The sequence below is a fragment of the Antedon bifida genome, chromosome 8 (genome assembly GCF_963402885.1).
Source record: "Antedon bifida chromosome 8, ecAntBifi1.1, whole genome shotgun sequence".
NCBI lineage: Eukaryota > Metazoa > Echinodermata > Crinoidea > Comatulida > Antedonidae > Antedon > Antedon bifida.
Window position 1 is genome coordinate 17,280,454 of NC_136233.1, and position 6,437 is coordinate 17,286,890.

A 6,437-nucleotide genomic window follows, 5' to 3' on the forward strand; every position below is an offset into this window, starting at 1 on the left:
ATCAGTGTGTAAAGCTTTTCTAAATGTTACATGCATGGCTGTATTTGAATACCAGTGCAAGTTGTATATACTGGCGATGGGGACACGGTTTCCTGATCTTCATCAATTCGTCTTCAAAATAAAATTTGAGTATACTATTGAAACGTGTACGATAGTGTTATTTAATAAAATAAGTAATTTTATTTTGGAAAAATCAAAATACTCCATATTTTAAAGAATAATTTAATTTAATGAATTTACAATAAATCTAAATTGAACGTGAATAAAAAAAATCAATTTAATTAATGAAGGTTGAAAAGAAAAAAATAGAACATCCCACTGCCGTGTCATTGTGTAAATTCAATGCCGTGACCAGGATTCGAACCTGGGTTTTTGCGGCCACAACGCAAAGTACTAACCGCTATACTATCACGGCGAGCTACGTAGGATATATGAAAAATCAACTGTTTTTCACTATGGTATTGAAAACCAATTATTGTTCGTTTAATAATTAATTTGAAAAACAGTTAACCTTTAATAAAATTGTAATAATCAACCCACGTGGAAACTACCATTCTATATTACCTAATTACCTAATTCTGTTATATTCTGATTCCACATGATGCATACAAACAACAAAACATATAACTTATTGTATACATGGTGCAGAATGAGCCTTGAACCTCGAAAGAAATAAAAAAAAAACTTTAAACATTATAAATGTAATTTTAAATATAGAAAATGGATAACCGGCCTAATAACATGGATAATGAATTTATGTTTAAAGAAATATTTGTCACTGAGTAAAGGCTAGTATTGTATGCCCAAAGCTCTGCAATTTCTTTCTGGCTGTTTCACTTTATCGTTTTGATATAACTTTTTGTTTTTATTTGCATCTTCATTGATATCCACTCAGTGATACACAAAGCATTGTCATTTTCCCCAGTAATTTGTCCTTTGAAGAGAAATGCCATATTTTGAATAATAAATAACAAAGCTTCTATTTATTGTTTTATTTTTTGAATTATTTATACTGAACAATAACAAAACATTGGTTCCGACTTGAACACACGTGTATTAATACTAGACTCATTTAAGAACCATCTGTCGCAGAAATAATAAGTTGCATAAACGGGTAATTATAAACAATTAACATTTCTCCTTCAGAATTAGCTAATATTAAAAATTATTTTAACGTTTATGAATCATTGTTTTTTTGGATCTGTTTTGACAAACAATGTCTAACTTCGAAATCGAAGGCTAAAAAATGTGAAAGAAATTTCCCAAAACAGTGCACATTAGAAACAGATATTATATACGACTTAGATACCATTTCAAATTATTCTACTGAAGAATACTGCAGTAATCAACTTTTGTTTGCTTTAACCTCTTTATGAAATTATGTATTTATCAACCATACAGAATGTTTGATTGTAATTACTGCCTAATAAACTTGTAAATTAAACAACTAATATCATGCAGTAAAAGAAATAATAATAATAATAATAATAATTTTAACACGCCTTAAACTGTCATAGTTTTTCTCATTAACATTTCACAGTATATATTGATTAAAAGATCTTTACAGTATAACTTAAAGCTCTGTCTACACTCTCAAACTAGTGTTGATGTGCCCAAATATGGTAGTGATATGCCCAAATATGGTAGTGATATAACATCATCATGGGGTTTTTTCCAAACTAGTTTGATAGTGTAGACAGAGCTTTACAGTATAACTTTACACATTTTCGATGGGAATGTATTTAAATAATACCCACCTTTGATAATCATGGAGCATTCTTTCTTCTATGATTACATTATGTTTTAATGCTAATTCTATTTCTATATAATCATAAATCAGCAATTTATACAATTTACTTCACTGCGCACTATAATAAATTTAAAGTTGGCGGATTAATACAATGTGTGCAATGTGGTTCTGTAGACCTGTTGGCGTTTCTCAGTGCACACTTTTCCCATGCGTGTTATGTCTGTAATTGCACATTAAATTTAAACAAATTAAATTACAACATTACAATTGACATACGAAGAAAATGTATAAATAATTCAAATGATTTTAATAATGCGTTGAACAATTTGGAAGTTTATCGTATTTTAGCCTATAAGTGGTAGTTCGAAAATCATGTTTATTATTAAATTTAATGTGATTTGTTGTGATTTTTATTTTTGTCCTTGATTGTAAGATATTAACGAATTAAAGAATGGATAATTCACTCCATGCACCAAATTAATACTGTCATTACTCAAGATATCACATATATCGATTGGATAAAATTAAATTTGAAATTATTATTTTTTTGGTTGTTAAATTGAACGAACAAAATAATAACTTGTGTCAATTACCGTCATTGATTCAACACAACAATACAAATAAATATATATATTTCTTTCCGATTTTAATAATATCTTAATATAAGACACTCTCATATAATGCCATCAAAGAGACAATTTTTTTTAATTCACTTTTAAAAAAAGAATTGGTTAGGTATTACAGATATTTTTATTTAAAACAAATGTGTTTTTTTTTTGTGATTTTCTAATTAACTTCTTGTATTTCAGATTTAGTGATATCTATTAAAGAATAATTTATGTTTAGATTGTGTGTGTGTAATTTCTTTATGAATGCTAATTTGCATATTCTTGTCCATTAATGTAAAGCTATATGCCATGTACTCCAAAAGGGCCGATATTTTGGTGCATATGAGGAATTGGTTTAAATACCTGTCCATGATAATTGTTATGGCAAAGTGAACCTTTATCGTTTCAGTTATCTATATAAAATAATTGAATAGTCTCTCCTGACACTATAATATACAGCAATGACCCGGTGTTGCAGCCAGCAGACACGATACTACTGACGGTTTATTGTCGCTAGACATGATACAGTATGGAATCGGCTGAATTATATAGTTGCACATGACAAGGTGCTGGTATGTGTTATCCAATATTTTATAAATTTGTAATTTATTTACTTTCTTTTTCAAGAAGTATATTATTATATAATATATTTTAAAGACAGTGCTTACTGTCAAACTATGAAATGAAATATTTTAATTTCTATAATGTATAAGTATCTGTATTATTATGCCTACTGTTATCATTATTCGTAGAAGTAGTAATAGTAACAGTGAATCAAAAGAAGAAAATGAATTGAATTGATAGTTAAATGTTGATTAGAAATTAACTATTTTTCGTCAATAATTAAACGGACTACACTTGGCTTCCATACATGGGTTTAACTAACCGTCATCTTTCCAGATATCCTACGTAGCTCGCCGTGATAGTATAGCGGTTAGTACTTTGCGTTGTGGCCGCAAAAACCCAGGTTCGAATCCTGGTCACGGCATTGAATTTACACAATGACACGGCAGTGGGATTGATTTTTTTTAAAATCTGCAAACACCGGCGGACAAAACATTTTCAGGTGTGACCGATTTGCATATTCATTTAAATATCAGAACACACCCGTGCATTTTTTAGATAAGAAGGAACAATTAATGCAATGATAAGGTATGGTTTACATTATCAGTAGGCTAGTAGTTAGAACATAACAGTAGGCCTGCAAGTTGAATCTTGTTTTGTAAATTGTAATTTTATCAAATGTATGATGTAATTGTGAATGTTTTTGTTTGTTTCACCATATTTCTGTCGAGGAAAACAATTTTGCCATGTACACATTTTTATACAGTATATGGAACAAATACAGATTTGATTTTGATTTGATTTGATTTTGATTTGAAGTTTTAGTTATGAAAACCTTAAAATAACTGTTCATCCAGATCCTTGAATTATCACCGGTTAGTTTGTGAATTCTGGTCACGAATTTGAATTTATACGATGACATGACCGTAGGATATTATCGTTTTTCTTAGAATGAAAATGTACTGACAAACAGACAAGTTAAGACTCAAAACAAAGCAAAGTTTTTCAACTTTCCATATAAAAAAAAACCAGAATATGTCAACATTTTCAGATGTTACGTTAGTGGAATTTTGTTACGTTACAATGGTTGATGAAGTCTTTTACGTTAGTGGTTAGAATTACGTTTAGTGGTTGGTTTTATTAGTGGTTAATGTTATATTAGTGATTCATTGTTGTTACATTAGTGGTTGATTGTTACGTTAGTGGGCGATACAGGGCCAAGGTGCTGTTATTTTTAGACAAATTCGTTTATTGTCAGGGACAGTGTGTAGGCGTTTGTATTCTAAATTCTCCATCCGCCCTGAAATAAACAGAACAACTTATCGATATGATTTTCGTTGGAAGTCGAAATGAATTATCAATGTTTGGGATTTCAGAAAATAAAGTTGAAATGTTCTTTTTTATGGTGTTTATGAAGAACTAAAGTTGCATCATTTAAATGTACGGGTTGATGATGACGCGATACTGAAATCGGAACTGTTGATTGGTCAATTAAGACGGTCGTCTGATCAGGCTTAGGATATCGGCTTTCAAAAATGCGAGAACATGAATGTTATTAATGTTATTCATCGTCGAATGTGTCTGCTACAGTTTCGATAAAGAGTGCCACCATTATGTTGAATGTGACCCAGACAGTTCATCAGACACAAACGAATTCCTGATTTGGGGTTCACTTGGAAGTTCGTGACTGTCTGCATCAGATATGCTAATTACCGATATGTCTTCTTTTTATATCTTGAACGATCAAGGTGTTTAGAAATCCGACAATATCAACCATTTTAACATACGGGTTTGCTATATTATTCAGTTATCTACACCGTTAATTTAACACAGAAACGAAACGAAAGAACGCTACAGATATCATATTTTACCAAATTGGCATGATAGTTATCATATTGGTTGAAACTACACTATTAAGAACAACCCTATATGATTGAATTACGTAGATCAACATCAAACATAAACCGACTGTAGCTAACCAAACATGAAAATCCTCTTCAAGGCTTATTTTAGGCCCGGTAATATATGATAGGCATTAACTGAAGGAAATTACACGGAAATAATACAACCCATGCCACCTGAAAGTTTGTTACGTTAACTTGATCTTCATATGATGCGTTGTTGACGTCGCAATCCGTTATAATAGACAACTCGTTCTACAATATTCGTGTTTTGCATAACATTATCAGCTGGCTGTATATCTTAACAAAATGGAATTTGGAGACAGATTTGTAAATAACTCCAGTTCCTGTTCACTGTACTGTCCACCAATGGATATAATTTACAACCACTCATTGCTATGTAAGTGAAATGTTATTTATGAAGATTAATTGTATACATGTTTATTCATCATCACAAACTAACCACTACCAGTAATAATTGAAGATCGACATATAGTTGTTAAGGACAACAATTTTTAATTGTTGGTCTCACATCAATGTTATCTTAGGTTAGCCTTGAATACTATTATAGACCATTATAAAAGAACAGATACGGTTTACAATGAAATGTGTCACCTGGGGATATGGATCAAAAGAAAACTTTATGAAATGGTCATGCATCAGTTATACTTCAAATCAATATTATTGAAAGGATCATAAATATATAACAGCCAAGCCTATAGTAAATATATTACAATTATACAATACTTTAAATGAATAATTTCTATTCACATATAAAATAGTTAAATTATCATTCTGTATTATTTTGCCGTATACTCTGGCAAATTATACTTATATATAACCTTTAGACCAAAATAATTATTCACTTTTAGGAAATTAGTTTCCATGCATGGTGTTTAATGAGTGCTGTCATAGAAGTGTATAACCCTGGGTTATTATTCTTTGATTGTTTTTTAGGGTGGGTTACTATTAGAAGGGGGGTTACTATTAGAAGTGGGGTTACTATTAGAGTAGTGGGTTACTATTACTAATCTTAAATTAGGCACCTGAAAATAGTAACCCACCAAAACTTTTCCGGTCAGCAAATCATAGCAAAATAATAAAACAGTACGAATAAATAATTTGTTTGAACTTTAACTTTATTTTATAAACTCAAAAACACTCAATCCTCCCCACTCCCACGATCAACATGCATTATCTCCTTGTTTTCAAAATACGGCTGCATTATAAACGACCCCATGGGTTACTATTAGAGTAGTGGGTTATTATTATAGATTGACTTATAAGGTGGGTTACTATTAGAAGGGGGATTACTATTCGAGGGTGGGTTACTATTTAAAGATTTACGGTAAGATATTTGCACGATCTAATGCACGATTTGTATGGTACGCTTAAAATTATAATATAAACACATTGAATCATACTTTTAAAGTATTTTTATCCATTCTTTTCGCTTGATTTTCAAGCAAATGCTTTAAAATAAATGAAGCCACCACACCACGCGTGCACGGGAGTGGTCGCTAAATACATACTGTATTATTCCACTGCGGTTAGCATGGCTCTTTCAGCTTGGCCTAGTTTTGATACACCCTTTCATGGCATTGAGAAGCGATG

The 6,437-nt window shown here is 30.8% G+C and overlaps 2 non-coding genes across 2 annotated transcripts; one reads left to right on the forward strand and one right to left on the reverse strand.

The window, feature by feature from the left end:
- Positions 1-343: 343 nt before the first annotated feature.
- Positions 344-415, reverse strand: Trnah-gug (transfer RNA histidin (anticodon GUG)). The gene has a single exon. It is a non-coding gene; the product is annotated as a tRNA-His (tRNA).
- Positions 416-3,274: 2,859 nt separating this feature from the next.
- Trnah-gug (transfer RNA histidin (anticodon GUG)) lies at positions 3,275-3,346 on the forward strand. The gene has a single exon. It is a non-coding gene; the product is annotated as a tRNA-His (tRNA).
- Positions 3,347-6,437: the final 3,091 nt, after the last annotated feature.